This window comes from Ornithodoros turicata, chromosome 3, assembly GCF_037126465.1.
Source record: "Ornithodoros turicata isolate Travis chromosome 3, ASM3712646v1, whole genome shotgun sequence".
In the NCBI taxonomy this organism is placed as follows: Eukaryota; Metazoa; Arthropoda; class Arachnida; order Ixodida; family Argasidae; genus Ornithodoros; species Ornithodoros turicata.
This window is the reverse complement of record NC_088203.1, coordinates 78,619,444-78,644,319: the sequence shown is the minus strand read 5'-3', so window position 1 is coordinate 78,644,319 and position 24,876 is coordinate 78,619,444.

The window sequence follows — 24,876 nt, the reverse complement described above, 5'->3', positions numbered from 1 at the left end:
TGCTACGTGACCTTCTGACGCCCATCCGCTCAAACGTTTCATGCCTGCGTACTGCTGACGATGACCCAATAAGGCCGAAACAGCTGTCCAGTACTGGCGTGGCGACGTTTGAGCACTTACAAACATATGCCATGCGTGCAACCAAATAGCTCCGGCTAATTTTTTCCCTAACATACTTCACTGGCTTTGCACTGGGCTTTCAGTGGTGTGTTAGCACACCCTGACGGGAGGAATCACGTGCTACGTGACCTTCTGACGCCCATCCGCTCAAACGTTTCCTGCCTGCGTACTGCTGACGATGACCCAATAAGGCCGAAACAGCTGTCCAGTACTGGCGTGGCGACGTTTGAGCACTTACAAACATATGCTATGCGTGCAACCAAATAGCTCCGGCTAATTTTTTCCCTAATATACTTCACTGGCTTTGCACTGGGCTTTCAGTGGTGTGTTAGCACACCCTGACGGGAGGAATCACGTGCTACGTGACCTTCTGACGCCCATCCGCTCAAACGTTTCCTGCCTGCGTACTGCTGACGATGACCCAATAAGGCCGAAACAGCTGTCCAGTACTGGCGTGGCGACGTTTGAGCGCTTACAAACATATGCTATGCGTGCAACCAAATAGCTCCGGCTAATTTTTTCCCTAATATACTTCACTGGCTTTGCACTGGGCTTTCAGTGGTGTGTTAGCACACCCTGACGGGAGGAATCACGTGCTACGTGACCTTCTGACGCCCATCCGCTCAAACGTTTCCTGCCTGCGTACTGCTGACGATGACCCAATAAGACCGAAACAGCTGTCCAGTACTGGCGTGGCGACGTTTGAGCGCTTACAAACATATGCTATGCGTGCAACCAAATAGCTCCGGCTAATTTTTTCCCTAATATACTTCACTGGCTTTGCACTGGGCTTTCAGTGGTGTGTTAGCACACCCTGACGGGAGGAATCACGTGCTACGTGACCTTCTGACGCCCATCCGCTCAAACGTTTCATGCCTGCGTACTGCTGACGATGACCCAATAAGGCCGAAACAGCTGTCCAGTACTGGCGTGGCGACGTTTGAGCACTTACAAACATATGCCATGCGTGCAACCAAATAGCTCCGGCTATTTTTTTCCCTAACATACTTCACTGGCTTTGCACTGGGCTTTCAGTGGTGTGTTAGCACATCCCGACGGGAGGAATCACGTGCTACGTGACCTTGTGACGCCATCTGCTCAAACGTTGCCTGCCTGCGTACTGCTGACGATGACCCAATAAGGCCAAGCTGCGTATCTCAGGCTCCGAATCTGCGAAGGAATCGTTCGTCATCTGGAAGATCAAGGTCAAGATTGCCAGCTACTGCGCTATCTACCTTAGGAAGCAGGCCCCGGATTCGCCGTTGTCGTCTCCCGGGGCAGAATGACATCGCTTTTGGCGCCCTGCAAGGAATGGGCGTTCAACGTGAGTGTGACTGCTGGCACTCCCGTTGACGGCATCATCGATGTAGCGGCAGAAATAGTGCATGTTGACAACATCTACTGTGTTCAACATCTGGGAAGCACCGTTTTCCAGGTGGTAGTCTCGTCGGCGGCAGCCAGCCGTTTAGTCAATGAAAAGGGTCATCTGAAAATCGGAAATGAGCAGGATAACATCGAACCCGTTGGACCACGTGTCGCTGTAGTAACATGTAGGTATCTGCCTGCATATGTCTCCTCGGAACAGCTCGTCCGGGCACTGCGATCGTATGGCAAAGTACTTGATGTCAACTTCGTCATGTATAAGGACCGACCTACCGTAAGGGCTGGCGACAGAACCGTGAAGACGAAAATGTTAGAAAACAACCCAGTTCCCAACTTCCTGCGAGTAAACGAACACCGCGTCACCTTTAATTACCGAGGAATGAGGATGGTCTGCAGGAGATGCAAGCAGAAAGGTCATTATAAGGAATCGTGCACCACACCATTCTGTGACCGTTGCTTAGTTTTTGGTCACGCTGGAGAGGGCCGTAGTGCTCCATGCCGACGGTGCGGTGCCGCCCACGCGTCGGTGGACTGCCCCAAGCGTAAGGCGTACTCGGAGACTGTGAGTCCAGGATGGCAGGATTTTCCGCCGCTGCCATCGTCTGCGCCGGCACTGGAACCAGTAGCAGCAGAAGGAGTCCACGGCACCCAGGCTACCTCTGAGTCGAATGTCGTTCTGGACACGGGGTCACCTGTTTCCGAAGACGCCACTCCACCTCCTGCGATATCCAAGGAGCGGAACACATGCGGAGATAAAGTCGAAACATTAGTCATGGTGACATCCGAGCGCAAGCGAGTTGTCGTCCAGCGAGTCGTCCTCCTCGGAAGAGGCTTGCCTCACCCGTGTTGACCGGGTCGCAGCGGAGGCCGTGCACCCTCTCCCAAAGCGGTTGGCAACATCAGTTCCAACTCGGATTTCATCAAAGGCCCCGGTTCCCCGCCGTCAGGCTACGTCGACAGCACTGGAAAGCGAAGAGAACACAATCTAGAGGAATCCAAACGACAAATGTCTTCGAGCGGTGACAACACGACGGAACAACTTGAGACCATGTCAAGCAAGTGTAAAAAAGTGATCGAAGTTGTTGATAGATCAGCACTTGACAATGAATCAGAAGCGGATTCGAACATGGACTAAGTGTCTCATGATTCTTACTATTATGGGTCTCCGCATAATTACGCTAAATGTTGGTGGGTTTCGTAACGTCCATAAGCAGATCGATGTGTTGCATTCGGCTAGATCTGTTAATTGCGATGTGTTGTTTCTGCAAGAAACCAATTTTAGTTTTGTGAAAGATGTTGCGGAATTCAAGTCGCGTTTTGGTGTACAATGTTTCACTCGGAACAGCCAAATGTGGAATGATTCTTTTTCGGCCCACTTTGTTTTCCAATAAATTTGTGCGATATGATGTTAACGAGCGAGTTGTCTGTTTAGATTCCACTGTTTTCGGCTCAAGATATCGCTTCATCAATGTTTACGCCCCCGCTTAAAAAAATGCCAGTAACCCGTTTTTTCGTGACGTAGATGCCTTCATGTTGGATTCGCATCCCATGTTTTTCCTTGGAGATTTTAATTGTGTCCTCAATCCGAGCAGGGATGCAAGAGGCCCTGGATTGGGGAGGAGAACAAGCAAGTCCCGGGAATTGAAACGTATAATCGAACAGTACACTTCTATAGATGGCTGGGTATGCTTTCACGGGAACAGGTTCCAGTACATCTGGTCATGGCGACAGTCTTTCACGCGCCTAGATCGGTTTTATTTTCAAGCACGTGCGCACTGTAGAATAGTGTACGGTGAAGTTTTACGCTTTCCAGCTAACTTGGGGAGCATCTCCGATCACCTTCCCTTAAGTGTTAAACTAGAACTACCCAGGAACAGGGGCGGATCCAGGGAAGATCCTGGGGGGGGGGGCACTGAAAAAAAGAGAGAAGACGGGGGGGTCGCTATGTAGCAGGAAAATCTGCCGGAATGGGGGGTAGAGGTATGTCTAGGTGCCCAGGGCCCGCACCCCCCCTGGATCCGCCCCTGCCCAGGAATGATAACGGCGGGCCTTTGACGTGGCGTCTTGATGTTGGTCTGCTTCAGGAGGATAGCCTGATGCTTGAAGTAGAAATAAAAATAAAGGAATCGTTGATCGACTCAGATCAAGGAAAGATAAGTTGGGATGAACTAAAGAATAAGTGGCGAAATCGTTTGATCGATGCGGGAAAGCAAAAAAAAACAAGGACACGACGCAGTTAAGGAGCATCTGGAAGAAAACGCAAATCGTCAAAAGGGGAGGGGCAGCGACCCTTGTTATGCAGGATTACCTCGAGTTGCTGCGAGAACGCTATCACCGAGTGCTAAGGCTATCATCCCGAACTGCCGCAGTTGTTTGTAGCAGGAACACACCAATCGGAACCCCGGAGCTGTTGAGGTACATTCGTAACGGGGAAATTGCAGGAAGTTCCGGCTTGCATGTGACTCAGGTTCGTAAACCCAACGGGCAGCTGTCACAGTCCCCTGCTGACATTGAGGACACATTTGTCAGCTTTTTCGAGAATATCTTCTCTCGAGGAATTAGTAATCACGCGGACGAATTTCAAACGCGGCTTAGCTCGTTTCTGTCTAACTTACCCCAAGTTCCCGAAAAATGTAATGAAGAGCTGCTTAAAACGGCCACTGCAGAGGAGGTGCGGATAGTACTTCAAGGCATGAAGGCATCTTCCTCGCCGGGTTGTGACGGGCTCCCAGTTCAGTTTTATCAACGTTCCTTCCCTGTACTTAGTTGCAAGCTGGTTGACCTAATTAACCAGTTTCTTGCAGTTGGGAATGCGCCACCATCTTTTTGTAAGGACACAATTGTTTTGATCCCAAATGAGGACCAAGCCGACATTGGTAACCCACAAGAATGGCGACCGATCACTTTGATGAATGTCGATTGTAAAATACTCACTTCCCTGTTAGCTAGAAGGTTGAAAGAGGTATTGCCCTATGTTGTGTCCCCATACCAAACCTCGTCAGTGGTGGGTAGGAACATTTTTCCCTCGCTCTTGCTGACACGTGCCTTAATAGAATTTACAAACAGCCGCCTCATGTCAGGCTTGGTCGTCTCTTTGGACCAGAAGAAGGCGTTCGATATGGTTGAGCACATTTATTTGTTAGCGGTACTTGGAAGCTTTGGTTTTGCACAACAGTTTGTAAATATTATGTACCATTTGTACGCCGACTTGGTGAGTGATTTGCTTTTGAATGGTGTACCTACCAGAGAGGTTGTTGTATCAAGGGGGGTAAGACAAGGCTGTCCATTGTCACCCATGATTTTTATGCTTTGTATTGACCCGCTCCTGCGTAAATTGAACGCCAATCGACATATAAGGGTACTTGCACTGCCGGGGACGAAGGTTGTGGCCGCAGCGGCATATGCGGACGACATCACTTTGTACCGGAGGGACGCCGATAGCCTACTTCATGTCTTCGGCGAATTCGGCGAGTACTCGATATGTTCGGGAGCGCTACTCAATCATCAGAAGAGCAAGGTACTTCCGCTTGGAGAGGTACTGGGTACGCTGCCTGACGGAATTCAGAGCGTTTACGCATCTTGGGAGTTATGTTTGACAACAAAGGTGTTTCGCCACATAACTGGGAAAGCTTGCTCGAGAAAGCGGAACAACAGATAACGATTGCGCGGAATTTCCAGCCATGGCTACAAGAAAAAGGGTACCTTATCAAATCAGTATTCTGCGCCAAGACGTGGCACATGGCAAGGATTAGTCATCTCCCCAGGGCTCTTCTGCACGAGGCTAACTACACTCTGCCACTCTTTCTTCTGGGATGGGAAGACGGAACTTGTCGCGAGAGATGTGCTTCGGTTACCGACTTCACAAGGCGGGTGGAGCATGCCCTGTGTTTCCACCTTTTCACAGTTGCTGTCTCTGCGACAAGTACTAAGCATACTCGACCACTGGTACTCTACTACTTGGGACCGAATCGCCGCACTCTAGTGCCACGTGGACTTGGAAACATGGGTCCAAGCGCTGAGGTCACTCCTCCGTTCTACGTGAAGATCATCCTGTACAAAGAGGTTCAAGGAAGCTGCCCCGATATTGAGGTGCAAGGAGCGCCGGTGTCATGCGTTTGCGAAATTCTATGCACCTCGAGAGTGAATGGCGTCCCCAATGAGTCCCCAATGTCCTAAACGTAGAAACGACGTGGGAACAGCTGGCGTCTTCGCACTTTCCTCGCATTGTGCGGGACTTCATGAGGAAGGTTGGCCATGGAGTATTGCCCACGCGTGACAGGCTGTGCAGATGGGAAGTCACTGCAAACGTCAACTGTCCGAACTGCGGTCAGGAAGAAACAAACAGTCACGCTCTTGAAAGTTGTGTCCGAGTTAGAACTTTCCTTACGCTGGTGGGTAGGTCGTTCGGGTTTCATGAAAGGGTCCGTCGACGTAGACGGTGTCGGTTTGAGAACCTGCTTGTGGCGGTTGCCTTATATGTCGTTTGGCGTAGTCGATGTATCGCTTTAGCCCGAAATAGACCTTATAGAGCAATGCACCCTATGTTACTACGCCTGAAGAAGATGTTGCATAGGCGCCTTGAGACTCACTTGTTTGAATTGGGAGAAAGAGAGTTCTTGAAAAGGTGGGTACTCGCTACATCTCTGTAACCAATAGGGCACTCGCTCTGAGAACTTCAAGAGTGCTGTAGCACCTGTATTGTAAAAAACAGGTTATGAACTAGTGTGCTTAGTGTCAGCGAAAGGTGTGCTGTACATTTTTGTTGGTGGTGTAAATAAATATTCTGTAATAAGGCCGAAACAGCTGTCCAGTACTGGCGTGGCGACGTTTGAGCACTTACAAACATATGCCATGCGTGCAGCCAAAGAGCTCCGGCTAATTTTTTCCATATATGTGTATATAATATATATATATACAAAGGGTAAATAGCCGAAGCTCTGTAGCTGCACGTTGAGCATATGTTTACAATTTGATCGTGCACTCCCAGCCAAGTACAGCTATTTCGACCTACTTGGGACTCGCCAGCCTGGCGTAGGGAAGTGACACGATCTTGGGTCGGCGCTAACAGTGCGTCTCGGCGAGACGTCAATGTTCCACGGTGACGGCGCCACCTGTGGAGGCCGCAGTGCAAGCTAGAAAGTACATATACAAAGGGTAAATAGCCGAAGCTATTTGAGGTAAAAGGATTATCAAACGGCGACGAAGTTATACAGAAGTTCAAAAAAAGACGCGGAAACAGATTTTAGGGAAGTTACAAACACTAGTTTATTATATAGGGAGATGTTAAAAAAATTGGCTAGGGGTCGACGTTTCAACAATGGCACTGTCTTCTTCAGGACAAAAGGTGCGTAGCTGGTTACACATTACTGATAGGTTTCGCACATGACGTCATAATCGGTACGGGCACGCCACAGGCGTTTGTCACTGAGTCAGATTCGGAAAGATTCCAGAAGATCAAGTCATTCGCCCGTCAAGGTTCGTCATTCGGTCAGGGTGATGTCATTCGCCGTAGGTCATTGTCCGCTTTGAGGAAAATTCCGGGGCAGGGTGAGCGCTGCTTCAGGCTTTGCTAAAAAAAAAAAAATGACAGAAAAGAAACGAGAAGTGTAGCTCATCTAGGCGGCCAGATTTCTTACCGTTGAAAGTGCTCCCAGGTCGTCGTTAATGGTTGATTGGAATTTGTAAATGAGATAAGATTCGCGTTGTTCCCTACACCGATCTGAGCTAAAATTTGACTGGAGAATAGAAAGTGACACATTATTTAGTGAATGAGCTGGTTGTTTGAAATGGCGAGAGACCGGGAGGTTTGGCTTTTTTGTAACGTCAGATCGGTGGTAGTTGAACCTGATCCGAAATGATGTTTTAGTCTGACCTACGTATTGTGCTTGGCACATGCCGCACTGAATAACGTAAACGACGTTAGATGAATTACAGTCGCTACAGTTGTTCATTAACGCTTACAATAAATCATGCAACAGCAAATCGAAGCCAAATCTAACGCCGGCTGAGCAGCGCAGCCTTTCTGACCTTCGGGACCGCAGCGACATAGTCATTACAAAAGCTCATAAAGGCGGTGCAATCGTAGTAATGGACAAGGAAAATTACATTAACGAAGGCATCCGGCAATTATCGTGCGCATCGTTCTACAAACTCCTCGAGGCTGACCCTACAGAGGAAATTACGACTCATATTGTTACGAGGACGACGACGGTGTCGGCAGGGATGGGCGCGTGTCACGCACGGCCATTCTCATTCTGCTCATTAAACCATTGCCATCATCACGCGGTGCTGCCCGTATCATTTGGTGGAGGTGCGGGCTATCCTCCTTCGCAAGCGCTCTTGTCGTGGCCATCGACGCCCCAGCCCCGACCTTATGACGAGACGACGACGCCCAGAAGATGCCGAAAGCCCCGAAGATGCCCCCAGCCTCGAAGACACCCGACGACGCCCGCGACGACAGCGCTCAGTGGAGGATACCCTCGGCCCCGACCCTGTGGAGGCAGCACAGCGTCATTCCACCATCGTCCCATCGTCGCCCACCCGTCCATCTTTCGAACGTCACCGCATCGAGCCATTCCCATCATCGACCACACCGTCGCCTCGCTCTTCGTCGAGTCCATCATCTATTGTGCCCCCGGCAGCATGGCATTCTTCATCTATCGTGTCCCGGAGGTCACGCCTCGGGGAGAGGGGCAATGTTACGAGAACGACGACGGTGTCGGCAGGGATGGGCGCGTGTCACCCACGGCCATTCTCATTCTGCTCATTAAACCATTGCCATCATCACGCTGTGCTGCCCGTATCAATATTATCCGCAGTCTAACAGATCTAAAAGCAAGTAAAAAGACAGATTCCACCCTATACGATTATCTACTCCCCAAAGACCCCGCAGCGGGCAGGTTTTATATGCTCCCTAAAATCCATAAACCTGGAAATCCAGGGCGCCAATAGTTTCATGCAACGGTACAGCTACCGAGAACATTACAAGCTTTGTTGACCACCTTCCTAAAGATATACCTCCTAAACTACCATCCTACATCAAGGATACCAATCACTTTCTTGAAGTTTTAAGTGAATGTCAGCCTCCTTCTTCCAGTTTGCTAGTCACGCTAGACGTTTCCTCTCTATATAGGCTACTAATATCCCCCACGAAGATGGCATTGCTGCACCTGAAAGGGCGTTTTCAAAACATTCTGATACCTCATACGATCCGTGTGTCCTATGCACATTCCTCAATCTTATTCTGAAGAATAACTTCCAATTTGACGGTAAGCACTATTGCAAGTTCATGGCAAGGCTATGGGTACAAAAATGGCACCTAACTATGCAAATATTTTTATGGGAGCTCTAGAGGAGGAATTTCTGTCTAAGCGCGTAAAGAAGCCCACGCTTTATAAGCGGTTCCTCGACGACATCTTCATGGTGCGGCCACACTCAGAAAATGACCTAATCACATTTATCAGCGACTTTAACAAGGCGCATCCGACCATCAAGTTCACCCATTCTTCATAGAAGGCCATTCTCGATGTGCAAGTAAAGTTAACCAACGGGGTCTTGTGCACAAACCTGTTCCGTAAACCTACGGACTCTCAACAGCATCTAGCATTTAACAGTTGTTACCCGCGTCATACTAAACTTTTCATCCCTTACAGCTAAGCACTTCGATAACGGCACATCTGTTCCAGTGACGATGACTTGGACATAAATCTAGCTGAACTTGGGGAAACATTCATCGGTCGTCAATTTCCACCTAGCTTAGTTGACGACACACCAAACAAAGCCCGCAGAGCAGATCGCAACTCTCCGTTCAAAAACCACAAACGCATGTTAGATAATGGTTCCGTAAACCGCATCTTAAAATTTAGCAGCAATATTCCCAGCGTTAACAGTATACTAAACCGCCACCATAGTATCCTTCTCCAATCGGAGCGCATGGGACAAATTTTCCCTCACCCACCGCCGGTAACCTACAGGTGCGCGCGCAACCTGCACGATAATCTAGTTAGCTCTAAGGTTAGCCAAGCAGCGCATCCAGGAAACGCCTGTCACCCGTGCGATGGTCGCAAGTCAAATATGCAAATTAATGCAGAGCACCCAAGTACTTAAAAGTACTAATTCCAATTTTTCTGTCAAAATTATTGGTGACTTCGACTGTAATTCATCTAACGTCGTTTATGTCATTCAGTGCGGCATGCGCCAAGCACAATACGTAGGTCAGACTAAAACATCATTTCGCATCAGGTTCAACAACCACCGATCTGACGTTACAAAAAAGCCAAACCTCAGGGTCTCTCGCCATTTCAAACAACCAGGTCATTCACTAAATAATGTGTCACTTTTTATTCTCCAGTCAAATTTTAGCTCAGATCGGTGCAGGGAACAACGCGAATCTTATCTCATTTACAAATTCCAATCAACCATTAACGAAGATCTGGGAGCGCTTTCAACGGTAAGAAATCTGGCCGCCTAGATGAGCTACACTTTTCGTTTCTTTTCTGTCCTTTTTTTTTTCCAGCAAAGTTTGAAGTAGCGCTCACCCTGCCCCAGAATTTTCCCCAAAGCGGACAGTGACCTACGGCGAATGACGAACCTTGACGGGCGAATGACTTGACCTTCTGGAAGCTTCCCGAATCTGACTCACTGACAAACGCCTGTAGCGTGCCCGTACCGATGATGACGTCATGTACGAAACCTATTTAAGTAATGCGTAACCATCTACTCATCTTTTGTCCTGACGAAGACAGTGCCACCGTCGAAACATCGACCCCTTGCCCATTTTACTTTTTAACGTCTCCCTATGTAATAAACTAGTGCTTGTAACTTCCCAAAAAGCTGTTTCCGCGTCTTTTTTGGAACTTATATATACATACATATATATAGATACTCATGGAACGATGCGACAGCACCAGAGGACACGTGTTTCGCCATGTTTGCGGCTCGTCAGCTCTTTGTATCTGCCCATCGTTCGGAATTGCCAAACCAGGGGTCACTCAGCGAGTGATCTACACCTGGGAGGGTGACTGAGCACTCCTCAATGCCACAGTGCAAGCCAGTGAATTATAATGCAGGGAAAAAAAGCCATAAAAAACAAGTAGATGATACTAGACGTGTTTGTTATTCAAAATTATATATTAAGACGGCTTCCATGGCTGCATGCAGAGAAACAGATACTCATGGAACGATGCGACAGCATCAGGGGCACGTGTTTCGCCGTGTTTGCGGCTCGTCAGCTCTGGGTAGCTGCGCATCGTTAGGCATTGGCAAACCATGGGTCACTCAGCGAGCGATCTACACCTGGGAGGGTGACTGAGCACTCTTCAATGCCACAGTGCAAGCCAGTGAATTATAATGCAGAAAAAAAGCCAAGAAAAAAAAACAAGTAGATGATACTAGACGTGTTTGTTATTCAAAATTATATATTAAGATGGCTTCTATGGCTGCACGCAGAGAAACAGATACTCATGGAACGATGCGACAGGCTGACAGGCCGCAGTGCAAGCCAGCAAGTACATATACAAATGGAAAGTAGCCGAAGCTCTGTAGCTACACGTTGAGCGTATGTTCGTAATTTGATCGAGCACTCCCAGCCGAGGACAGCTGTTTCGCTCTACTTGGAGCTCTTCAGCCCGGCGTAGGGAAGTGACACGATCATGGGTCGGCGCTGACACTGTGCCTCTGCGAGGCATCAATGTTCCACGGTGACGGCACCACCTGTGGAGGCCGCAGTGCAAGCCAGCAAGTACATATACAAATGGAAAGTAGCCGAAGCTCTGTAGCTGCACGTTGAGCGTATGTTCGTAATTTGATCGTGCACTCCCAGCCGAGGACAGCTGTTTCGCTCTACTTGGAGCTCTTTAGCCCGGCGTAGGGAAGTGACACGATCATGGGTCGGCGCTGACACTGTGCCTCGGCGAGGCATCAATGTTCCACGGTGACGGCGCCACCTGTGGAGGCCGCAGTGCAAGCCAGCAAGTACATATACAAATGGAAAGTAGCCGAAGCTCTGTAGCTGCACGTTGAGCGTATGTTCGTAATTTGATCGTGCACTCCCAACCGAGGACAGCAGTTTCGCTCTACTTGGAGCTCTTCAGCCCGGCGTAGAGAAGTGACACGATCATGGGTCGGCGCTGACACTGTGCCTCGGCGAGGCATCAATGTTCCACGGTGACGGCGCCACCTGTGGATGCCGCAGTGCAAGCCAGCAAGTACATATACAAATGGAAAGTAGCCGAAGCTCTGTAGCTGCACGTTGAGCGTATGTTCGTAATTTGATCGTGCACTCCCAGCCGAGGACAACTGTTTCGCTCTACTTGGAGCTCTTCAGCCCGGTGTAGGGAAGTGACACGATTATGGGTCGGCGCTGACACTGTGCCTCGGCAAGGCATCAATGTTCCACGGCGACGGCGCCACCTGTGGGGGCCGCAGTGCAAGCCAGCAAGTACATATACAAATGGCAAGTAGCCGAAGCTCTGTAGCTGCACGCTGAGCGTATGTTCGTAATTTGATCGTGCACTCCCAGCCGAGGACAGTTGTTTCGCTCTACTTGGAGCTCTTCAGCCCGGCGTAGGGAAGTGACACGATCAGGGGCCGGCGCTGACACTGTGTCTCGGCGAGGCATCAATGTTCCACGGTGACGGCACCACCTGTGGAGGCCGCAGTGCAAGCCAGCAAGTACATATACAAATGGAAAGTAGCCGAAGCTCTGTAGCTGCACGTTGAGCGTATGTTCGTAATTTGATCGTGCACTCCCAACCGAGGACAGCAGTTTCGCTCTACTTGGAGCTCTTCAGCCCGGCGTAGAGAAGTGACACGATCATGGGTCGGCGCTGACACTGTGCCTCGGCGAGGCATCAATGTTCCACGGTGACGGCGCCACCTGTGGAGGCCGCAGTGCAAGCCAGCAAGTACATATACAAATGGAAAGTAGCCGAAGCTCTGTAGCTGCACGTTGAGCGTATGTTCGTAATTTGATCGTGCACTCCCAGCCGAGGACAACTGTTTCGCTCTACTTGGAGCTCTTCAGCCCGGTGTAGGGAAGTGACACGATTATGGGTCGGCGCTGACACTGTGCCTCGGCAAGGCATCAATGTTCCACGGCGACGGCGCCACCTGTGCGGGCCGCAGTGCAAGCCAGCAAGTACATATACAAATGGCAAGTAGCCGAAGCTCTGTAGCTGCACGCTGAGCGTATGTTCGTAATTTGATCGTGCACTCCCAGCCGAGGACAGTTGTTTCGCTCTACTTGGAGCTCTTCAGCCCGGCGTAGGGAAGTGACACGATCATGGGTCGGCGCTGACACTGTGCCTCGGCGAGGCATCAGTGTTCCACGGTGACGGCGCCACATGTGGAGGCCACAGTGCAAGCCAGCAAGTACATATACAAAATGAAAGTAGCCGAAGTGCTGTAGCTGCACGTTCAGCGTATGTTCGTAGTTTGACCGTGCACTCCCAGCCGAGGACAGTTGTTTCGCTCTACTTGGAGCTCTTCAGCCCGGCGAAGGGAAGTGACACGATCAGGGGCCGGCGCTGACACTGTGTCTCGGCGAGGCATCAATGTTCCACGGTGACGGCGCCACCTGTGGAGGCCACAGTGCAAGCCAGCAAGTACATATACAAATGGAAAGTAGCCGAAGCTCTGTAGCTGCACGTTGAGCGTATGTTCGTAATTTGATCGTGCACTCCCAGCCGAGGACAGCTGTTTCGCTCTACTTGGAGCTCTTTAGCCCGGCGTAGGGAAGTCACATGATCATGGGTCGGCGAGGCATCAATGTTCCACGGTGACGGCGCCACATGTGGAGGCCGCGGTGCAAGTCAGCAAGTACATATACAAATGGAAAGTAGCCGAAGCTCTGTAGCTGCACGTTGAGCGTATGTTCCTAATTTGATCGTGCACTCCCAACCGAGGACAGCTGTTTCGCTCTACTTGGAGCTCTTCAGGCCGGTGTAGGGAAGTGACACGATTATGGGTCGGCGCTGACACTGTGCCTCGGCAAGGCATCAATGTTCCACGGCGACGGCGCCACCTGTGGGGGCCGCAGTGCAAGCCAGCAAGTACATATACAAATGGCAAGTAGCCGAAGCTCTGTAGCTGCACACTGAGCGTATGTTCGTAATTTGATCGTGCACTCCCAGCCGAGGACGGTTGTTTCGCTCTACTTGGAGCTCTTCAGCTGGGCGTAAGGAAGTGACACGATCATGGGTCGGCGCTGACACTGTGCCTCGGCGAGGCATCAATGTTCCACGGTGACGGCACCACCTGTGGAGGCCGCAGTGCAAGCCAGCAAGTACATATACAAATGGAAAGTAGCCGAAGCTCTGTAGCTGCACGTTGAGCGTATGTTCGTAATTTGATCGTGCACTCCCAGCCGAGGACAACTGTTTCGCTCTACTTGGAGCTCTTTAGCCCGGCGTAGGGAAGTCACATAATCATGGGTCGGCCCTGACACTGTGCCTCGCCGAGGCATCAATGTTCCACGGTGACGGCGCCACATGTGGAGGCCGCAGTGCAAGTCAGCAAGTACATATACAAATGGAAAGTAGCCGAAGCTCTGTAGCTGCACGTTGAGCGTATGTTCCTAATTTGATCGCGCACTCCCAACCGAGGACAGCTGTTTCGCTCTACTTGGAGCTCTTCAGCCCGGTGTAGGGAAGTGACACGATTATGGGTCGGCGCTGACACTGTGCCTCGGCAAGGCATCAATGTTCCACGGCGACGGCGCCACCTGTGGGGGCCGCAGTGCAAGCCAGCAAGTACATATACAAATGGCAAGTAGCCGAAGCTCTGTAGCTGCACACTGAGCGTATGTTCGTAATTTGATCGTGCACTCCCAGCCGAGGACAGTTGTTTCGCTCTACTTGGAGCTCTTCAGCCCGGCGTAAGGAAGTGACACGATCATGGGTCGGCGCTGACACTGTGCCTCGGCGAGGCATCAATGTTCCACGGTGACGGCACCACCTGTGGAGGCCGCAGTGCAAGCCAGCAAGTACATATACAAATGGCAAGTAGCCGAAGCTCTGTAGCTGCACACTGAGCGTATGTTCGTAATTTGATCGTGCACTCCCAGCCGAGGACAGTTGTTTCGCTCTACTTGGAGCTCTTCAGCCCGGCGTAAGGAAGTGACACGATCATGGGTCGGCGCTGACACTGTGCCTCGGCGAGGCATCAATGTTCCACGGTGACGGCGCCACCTGTGGAGGCCGCAGTGCAAGCCAGCAAGTACATATACAAATGGCAGGTAGCCGAAGCTCTGTAGCTGCACACTGAGCGTATGTTCGTAATTTGATCGTGCACTCCCAGCCGAGGACAGTTGTTTCGCTCTACTTGGAGCTCTTCAGCCCGGCGTAAATAAGTGACACGATCATGGGTCGGCGCTGACACTGTGCCTCGGCGAGGCATCAATGTTCCACGGTGACGGCACCACCTGTGGAGGCCGCAGTGCAAGCCAACAAGTACATATACAAATGGAAAGTAGCCGAAGCTCTGTAGCTGCACGTTGAGCGTATGTTCGTAATTTGATCGTGCACTCCCAACCGAGGACAGCTGTTTCGCTCTACTTGGAGCTCTTCAGCCCGGCGTAAGGAAGTGACACGATCATGGGTCGGCGCTGACACTGTGCCTCGGCGAGGCATCAATGTTCCACGGTGACGGCGCCACCTGTGGAGGCCGCAGTGCAAGCCAGCAAGTAATTCGCAATTTGATCGTACACTGCCATATATATATATAATCACCCCTTAGTCCTGACGAAGGCGAATCCCCATGTTTTTCTTTCAATCATCATCATCCTGACGAAGACGGAGCTTCCGCCGCAACGTCGACATACCCCCTTAAAGGGACTATGAAATTTCCCGAACCCCCATACTTTTTTTCGATGGAAACTGTTCTTCCCGCAGAGAAACTAATATGACACAAATTTTTCCGGACGAAATCGCTCCACTCTGCGAGGAGCGCGCGCTAGAAATGTCTCTTCCGCGTTCCTCCTCTCCCGCGCATATTTCCCTGCCGATGGTGTAACTGTACGGACCGCTCTTCGGTTCCCCGTTACGTCACCGGTGTTGCACAATGGCAAGTAATGCCGCGAGCTCGCGCTGTGGCTGCCGCCACTGCCGAAATCTGCCGATCGCGCGAAAGCTGCTGTCATGGAGATTTCCACTCCCGATGAACGCATACGCGGGATCCTACGGCGCATGCTCCTGGCGGGATTCCTCAGCTCGGCAACACGTCACGATGACGTGTTGCTGAGCCGGCCGTGGTCGCGTCAAGTTACCCCTTGTGTCTCCGCTCGGCAGCTCGTCACGGCGCGGCGCCAGCTGTCCTCCCTTCGCCGCTCCGTTTAAATTCGCTCCCGAGAAATCCGCTCGCGCGACGAAAGTAAAATTTCGGGTCTAGGCTCAGAAAAATGTCTTCTTTCGAACGAAACGAAGAAAAAAATCGTTTCATAGTCCCTTTAAGTTTCCACCTGTAAATAAATAACTTCCCCTTTTTTTCCTTACTTCCTACACCTTCGTTGTCTGCCTCTAACGCATTGGTTTGCATTGCACGGATGGCAACCTGCTGTCGGACTTGCTGGTCGGTTGACCTTGGAGCTGACTAGATTATCATGTTTTCATAATTGATTGTCATAATCTAGTCAGCTCCAAGGTCATCCGACCAGCAAGTCCGACAGCAGGTTGGCATCCGTGCAATGGCCGCAGATGCTAAATATGTAAACTAACTAATGCAAAGTGCCCACGTGCTTAAGAGCACAAATTTTGGTTTCTTCGTCAAAATTCATGGTGACTTTGACTGTAATTCATCCAACGTCATTTATGCCATTCAGTGTAACGCATGTCAAGCATAATACGTAGGTCAAACAGAAACATCTTTTCGGATCAGATTCAACAACCACCGGTCGGACGTTAACAAAAAGCCAAATCTTCCTGTTTCTCGTCATTTCAAACAGCCTGGTCATTCAATAAATGACGTCGCCCTTTTTATTCTTCAATCAAAGAAATCAAAAATTCTTCAATCAAAAATTTAGAGGCAGAGATCAATGCGAGTCTTACCTCATTTACAAATTCCAAATTAACGAAGATCCCCGTGTACCTTCAACAGTAAGGAATCTGGTCTCCTAGATGGGATCTTGGCTTTATTCCTTTTCCTTTTTGCGCTTTTTCTTCTTTTTTTTTTCAGCTAAGGCCTAGGCACAGCTCACCCTGAGCTGGCTCCCCAAGAAGAATGACATCATCACACGGATTTGACCTTGTGGAACGTTCCAGAATGTGACTCACCGACGACCGCCACGTGGCGTACTTGCACCGATTGTCACGTCACTTACCGAACCTATTTAAGCAATGTGCAACCCCGGTATTCATTTTGTCCTGACGAAGGCAGTGCCACTGTCGAAACGTCGACCATTGTTTTAAACGTTTCATAGTATATTATAATCCTTATGTTAGATTACCCACGAAATAAACTAGTTTTTGTTAACTTTCCTGTAATCCGTCTTATCATTTTACTTTTATTCAACTTCGCACCAGTCTGATATATCAACCTCTTTAACCTATATATATATACATATAAGCAGGAACATGGCAGCAACAACATAGCAGTAGGAACTGCCGAAACGTCGATCCCTATCCCTATATGTGTTAATAAACTCCCCTTTGTGTTTTCCTGTAAGCTCTTTGTCGTCTTCTGATTTTTCCTGCTTATTTCATTCTCGTGGTCAACCGCCCTCCTAAGCTTCTAATCTATATATATATATATATATATATATATATATAAATGAAGAAAAATAGCATACGCTCATTGGCTGCACGTTGAACATATGTTTATAAGTCCCAAACGTCGCCACACCAGCACTGGACAGCTGTTTCGGCCTTATTGGGCCTTCATCAGCAATGCGTAGGTGGGCGTCGTTTGAGCGAGTGGTTATTTTATGCTATTTTTCTTCATTTAATACTTTACTGGCTTCGCACTGGGCTTCCAGAGGTGAGTCACTCACCCTGACGGGAGGACATCACGTTCCACGTGACCTTCCGACGCCACTCGCTCAAACGTCGCCCACCTACGCATTCGTCACCTACGTCAATGAGACGTTTAACAGAACGGTCGACGTTACGACAGTGCCAGTGTCGAAACGTCGACCGTTCTTTTAAACGTCTCATAGTATATTATAACATTTGTGTTAAATTACCCTCTAAATAAACTAGTTTTTGTTAACTTCCCTGTAATCTGTTGTCCACGTCTTATTATTTTACTTTTATTCAACTTCGCAGCCGTCTTATATATCAATCTCTTTAATCTAAATATGTATGTATATATATATATATATATATATATATATAATATAACTGTGTCGCTGTGTCCCCTTCCCTTTCGCTCATGTTCCACGTGGCGGCGGTTTGATTTTTCATCTTCTGCAATTTATAATATACAGGGTGTCCACGCTAAGTGTGAACAGATTTTTTAAAATATATCAATCACTTTTTCCGAGATGAAATCAATTGCAATATAGCATATGCTGAAGGGCACTCCCTAGCGGGGCATTAACAGACTCCTAAGGCAATGTCTTAATTAACTTTCAATAAGTAACTTTTTAATTATAAAAGCTACGAAGTTGCTTCAATGAGAATATCTGATCTCTTCGGTCACCAGATACTAAAGCCGTTTTCAGAACAAAAATCCGTTCGATAGATCGTCCGCAAAAAATTCGTGAAGGAACGCCATTTTTTTCTTTATTTTATTCATTGCGCATCTCTAGAGACGCGTCTTTCCTTCGCCCCCAATACAAGAGGATGAAAGAGCACACTATCACCTCTTGCGTCCTGGAAAAAGATTAAAAGAAAACAGAAAATGCAGCCCAAGATAAGGGCAGTCGCGATAGAGTCACCCGATAGATTTGTGTTTTTGTTTTGTTTCCGCAAGTTAAAGCTAACCTTCGACGCATGAGGCGGCACTGTGCTCTTTCACTCTCTCACACTGGGGGTAAAGGAAAGCCGCTTCTTTGAAGATGCGCAATAAACCAAATAAAGAAAAAAAATGGCGTTCCTTCACGAATTTTTTGCGGACAATCTACCGAACGGATTTTTGTTCTGAAAACGGTTTTGGTATCTGGTGACCGAAGAGATCAGATGTTCTCATTGGAGCAACTTCGTAGCTTTTGTAATTAAAAAGTTAATTATTGAAAGTTAATTAAGACATTGCCTTAGGAGTAATTGCCTTAATGCCCCCCTAGGGAGTGCCCTTCAGCATATGCTATATTGCAATTGATTTCATCTCGGAAAAAGTGATTGATATATTTTTAAACAATCTGTTCACACTTAGCGTGGACACCCTGTATATATATATATATATATATATATATATATAATGAAGAAAAAAAAGACATTAAAGAAACAAGTGAATGACACTTGACGTGTTTGAAATTGAGCTGAGCTGACGAGCCGCAAACACGGCGAAACACGTGTCCTCTGGTGCTGTCGTATCGTTCCATGAGTATATATACCTATAGTCCCAAAAGTCACCACACCTGCACTGGACAGCTGTTTCGGCTTCATTGAAAATGCTGTGAAATCACCCTGCCCATGATCCAAATGTGCCAATACCTCCTCGAAAACTCCCCTACATTACATTATCACACAGTTCAGCCTTAAAATTGCATACTTGTATTGTTGACTGATTAGATGACGCCAGGTCGACTTGGTCATGTCGGACCCCTCACATCAGATGCAAGGTATACCTGTTGTTGCTGAGTTCCTCACCAGGACTCGACTAATGGACGAACTCTAAAAGATCACCTTTCCATCATCATCACTTTCTCATCCCTTCCACAAGCGCAATGGGGCAATGTACTGCCATAACGGCGGTGAGTGACCCACCACATCATCATCCCATTTATGTCTGTGTGTGTGTGATTACATGAGCCAACTGAAGACTAGTGTTCCTGACTTTGTGGTCACACCCACAGCCCCGAGCACTCCTCCTTGGACTTTTCCGGCGCTCGGCATCTCTCTGTTGGTGCCGGGTCTAACGAGGAAGAAACGCGACGTTGCAGCATGCGTGACGAAGCAGCTCACTCTGGATATGATGAGCTTGTGTTAGGCGACTTCCACAGCAGTATTCACGGACGGCTCAACCACGAGGGGAAGTCCGTCCTCCGCGTTTGTCATTCCCTCTGAATCAATTTCAGATGACCATCATCTCTCACATAAAACATCGTCAACATGCGCTGAGCTTTATGCTATTTTTTTTTTTCGCACTGTGAAAAATTGCTGACAGCCCCGTTCGGTCAAGGGTTGTTTTCACAGATTTCAGATCTGTGCTGCAGTGTGTGGCAACTATGGGATTTTGCGGCTCCCTCGGCAATGTGGTCATTGAAATTGTGCAATTACATAAGAAAGCAAGCGCACAGGGCCATTCTATCGTCTTCCAGTGGATCCCGGGTCATGTGAGCATCAGTGGAAACGAGGACGCAGATCGCACAGCAGCAGGCGCCATCAGTACACGCGGTGTGTCCCCATTATCTTTTCTCGGGGGGGGGGGGGGGGGGGATCGCCGTTACCTCGTCTCAACCCTCACTGGCCCCAAGACGCACTCTCAATGGCAACATAACATCACCACCCACTCTCTGCTTTACTCCGTTGACCCCGCATTGTCTCTCCCCTGCCGAATTCCACGTTCCTTTGTCACTGTCTTCCACGGCATGGTACTTAATTTGGCTCTAACAGCGGCTTTCACACATCTCCTCGGTGTCAGCGCATCCAGCCTCTGTTCCATGTGGCACCAGCTCCCGTGGCATAGTGGTTAGGATGATCGCTTCCCATGCCGAGACTGGGAGGTGACACGGGTTCGAATCCTGTCACCGGCTGTGCTGTCTGAGGTTTTCCCTGGGTTTTCCGAAGACTTCTCAGACGAATGTTGGCACAGTCCCCCTCAAGTCGGCCCAGGACGCATACTAACCCCCTGTCCCCCACTCCTTCCCGCTGTACTCTCTCCATCTGTCCACGTCTGTACGTCGCTCATAGCCAAAGTTGCTTCGCGGCGCTAACACGAAATTAAAAGAAAATGTTCCATGTGTGGTGTGCGCGGTGACCTCCATCATGTCCTCCTGGTCTGCGGACAGAACGATCGCGAGCGCGCCCTCATGGAAACTGCTCTGCAGCGCGTCGATCAACGCCAGTTCGACTGAGCCAAAATTCTCGAGGACCCTTCACATCAGATGCAAGGCCTACGAGTTGTCGCTGAGTTCCTCTCCAGCAATGGACTAATGGACGACCTCTAATAGGGCACCTTTCCATCATCATCCCTTTCTCATCCCTTCCACAAGAGCAGTGGGGCAGTGTGCCGCCATAACTGCTGTGAATGACCCACCACATCATCATCCCATCTATATGTGTGTGATTATATGAGTCACAATATTCGTGAGCCCATCTTCCTTAACGTTTTGGCCTACTATTCCCTATATCCTAATTTACTGAGTCACTTTATTTTCCCCACCAAAGTCTACAACTGAGGCCAGTTCTAAAATTCTTCCCCATTGCTTTTGCACTTGAGTGAAACGCTGCATCGAGTGCTTCAGTAGAGCTCCGGCACTCCAGTGCTTTACAATTAACTCACCCCAAATTTCCAACACATGGTGGGGATTTATTTGCAGAACAAAAAGGAAAAAGAAAGATAAAAGGTTCCCCTCAAACGGATCCAACAGATCTCCTCCCTGTGTTGCGGCTGTAGTATACTCTAATTTCACTTAATCCGGTAATTTAAATTTAATAAAACCCTCAACTACCCTGAACCCTTTACACTGCCACTGTTTTGCGAAGTTTTTCGGTCCTAGCCTTAGCCGCTCCCTCCCAAGCCAAGTTCGTCCGTCGTATCTGATTATATTTCTCACTCGTTCTTCACCCCATCAGTCACCACCATGCACCACCCTACACCTGTTTACCCAAACTTGATATGTGATTTCGACTGCTACTAACATGTAAAATCTCTGTTGTCCTCTGATTACTTTCCCAACGTGTATTCCGACTGCTTCTTCAAACGTTAAATTGACCGTGAAATGATTTTCGCAAATTCTGAGTACTCTGCCGGATACGGTTCTCATGACCCCTCACTATCATATACACATCGACTTTTAACCGTATTCAGTGCACCGGGGGCGCAGTTACCACGCAAAAATAGTAGGGCGTGACCGCCGGATACATCCTTTCGAAGTGGGTTTACGTCACCACACTCCAGTCCTCCCAGCCAACTGTGGACGACCGGGAGGACACACGGGTGCACGGTTTCGGTTTGGACAACGACGACGTTATATAACTCGTCGAAATCAGTAGAAATATCGCGAAACACATATTGTCAGAAGGTCATATTGATGGAGGAAGATATTATGCTACACGCACAGCGTCTAGGAATCATCGTTCTGTACGCAGTAGCTGATAAAAGGCCATCAACAGTGACATTTTCTGACGAAGAACACGTTCAGCGAGGAAAACGTGTAGCGGTAACCATGCTGACAGTCAACAGCTACATTACACTTCTGGTAGGAATCTGTGTCAATGATTAGATACAATCTTATCTCCAGGTCAAATTGAAAAACCTATTTCATGGCGAAGTTTGGAAGCTTGCTTGCAAATTTTGCAATTTGCTCGCAAAAGACCGTCCACGAATCGGCAACATTCTATGTGTATGATGTCACGGCCAGTTCGCCTCGCAAACGGGTCGTAGCAGCTACCGTTCACGGCCGTGGTTAATATCGAATATTGTCGAAATTTGAACGATTTTCACCTTCATATTTCGCAGAGTGAATGCTTTAGTGCAGAGGAACTACTTGAAAATGATCGTAGCATTGTCAAATATCCTTTCATGATCCCTTTAAGTTACTTAATCCAAAATATTTCTGAAAACAGGGCCACAAGTATGCCGGTACCTTACACGCGAAGATGGCGTGCCTCACCGTTTCTGTTTGAGCGCAAAGCTCGTAGTCCCTTCTGCTGTTTTTCCCCCACAGATAAAATTTGTCCCTCACTTGAAAGCACCTAGAGTTACAGAAGAGACATCCCTTCCTATCAAACATTGTGTTTTTTACTTGACCTGCCGCAATTCTGTTGTCATTAGAAGAACCAGCGACATTTTAGCCCGAATGAAACGTCCTATCCGAGTGTCGCTATGCGCATTAGTTGAAGGACGCGTGATTTCGCTCAAACGACCACGCTCTCAGTCGGTTCGACCGATTGGCATTGGCATCGCGAAGCAAGATGGCGGCTGCTTGCAGCAAGTGGAAAGTTGAGTTGTTGAGCTGCAGTGCATGTTACAGCAGTGGCGGATCCAAGGGGGGCGGTTGGGCGATCGCCCCCCCCCAAAAAAAAAACACGTCAGTTGATACATTGGATTTCCCTCTCCACCCTTTCCCACTGCGCGCTCCGACAAAGAAACCGCTCCCCCCCCCCCCCAAACCGAGGGTCTAGATCCGCCCCTGTGTTACAGTGGGATTGCCACGTATGTTGACTGTTTCGAACAATGTGTATCATCTGCGAGAAGTTGGTGGATGTAACGACGTATTGAATTGGGCATTTCACACGCTTCATCGTCCAATCTTGTCGTGCTTCTTGGGCATTAGGTACAACACAGGTACGTACCATTTTCTACATTTTTTGTCAACATGAGGTGTACACGGGCAATATGGGACCCATATTGCCAGGATTTTCGCCATATTGGCTCAAACTTGGCAATATGGGGCACATATGGGGCCCATATTGCCAAGTTTGAGCCAATATGGACGAAATCCTGGCAAAACGGGTCCCATATTGGACCCGTCCCGCCAATGGCCAGCCAATATGGGTCTAGTATTGTGTGCTGCTTGGGCCGATGCTCTTCCCATCCTACATCCGATATATTCCATGTAAAACATATGCTTGTGATAATTGTTTCGGATCAAAAATCTGTAGACCCCAAATCTCAATAGGCGGCTTCATTTTCTCTTGCGCTACCCATTGCGTTTTCCCATCTCAAATAAACTGAAAACAGAGTTCCTCAATTCTCCGGCATATTTCGGGAGAACGGTAAGCGACAGAAAAAATGTACGCGCATTTCGGTATCATAATTGTTTTGACAATCTTCGCCGGAGCTGTCAGTGACGTTCCTGGTTCAACATACTCTTTCTTTAATTTTTCCAAATATTTTTCTAACTGCATCCAATTGTTATCTGAAACCCTGTCCTTCTTAAACCTGACTCTGAGAATTTTGGTGTCCTCCACAATGCTCAGACCCACATTTTTTCCTTGGTTCCTAGGTTCCTTGGTTACGTGTTAACTAGGGCAGCATGGTGTTACACAGCAGGGTGTTACACGTGCAACCCCCTAGCGGGCTGGGCAGTATGTTTAACATCCTCCGACACTAGCTTTCTCTTTCCCCTTTTTCTGATCAAGAGCGTCCACTCGAAACGTCAAGTATAGTCCCCCCCTTTTTTTTTTCTTTTGAGTACACCAGTGCCGGTTTCTACTCTTTTGTTTGGTACAGTCAGTGAAAAAACGACAAACATGAACCAAAAGCATCGTTCAGATTTCTTCCGCCAAAACTACCGGGCTCCACCAGTTCTGGATGGGCAACGCGGGGACGCCTAATGGCGGCTCCCTTCGTTTGACGGCAGTTCTGGGTGAGGTCCGGTGACCTGCTCTGGACACTCGACAGTCCGCGCCGTCCGCCTCCACGAAAAGTCCGTGCAACCTAACCGGGTTGCACGCTTTTCCCCTCCCTGGAAGCAGTTTTCCCCCCTTGGGAAAAAAATTCTGAGGACGCCCATGCGCGGACTATGTCACCGTGGAGGAGGTAATCCTTATTTTCCCATATTTCTGTTTTCCTTTATGTGGTTCTTTCTTGGAGTTGAGGAGTTGGTCTTTAGGCAAATACGTCCGCTTTCTTCAAACTCAAATCGGCGTGACAACTGTTGTCAGCCTGAGTCACTTCGTGTCCCCGCCATTTTTCGGCCCCGTGTAACTCGCTTGCACGCTTCCGCCTTTTGAAACTGTAAAAATAACTGTGGACACCGTTTGTGCGGGCTTTGCTTATCCAGATCACGCGACATCCGTGCAGGGACAGTGCAGACGAATTTCAGTTTGCAACCTTCTGAGTTTCACTTATCCGGATGTCCAGCTACGCAGACATTCTCCCACAAGAAGCGTTGGTGCCGCGTAAACGAGGGGGGAGGGGATATGCTTATTAAAAAAGGCAAGGTTAGCCAGGCAAAGAGCCGGCTTGTTATTCCTTCAAAAAGAAAAGAAAAAGAAAAGCGAGCACAACAACACACAGGCTGTTCACGAGTACTGAGGCTTAAAGATACTGTAAAGCAGCACCGATCAAGTGTCATTTAGTGTGGCTATTCGATAGTCCAAGCCACCAGGA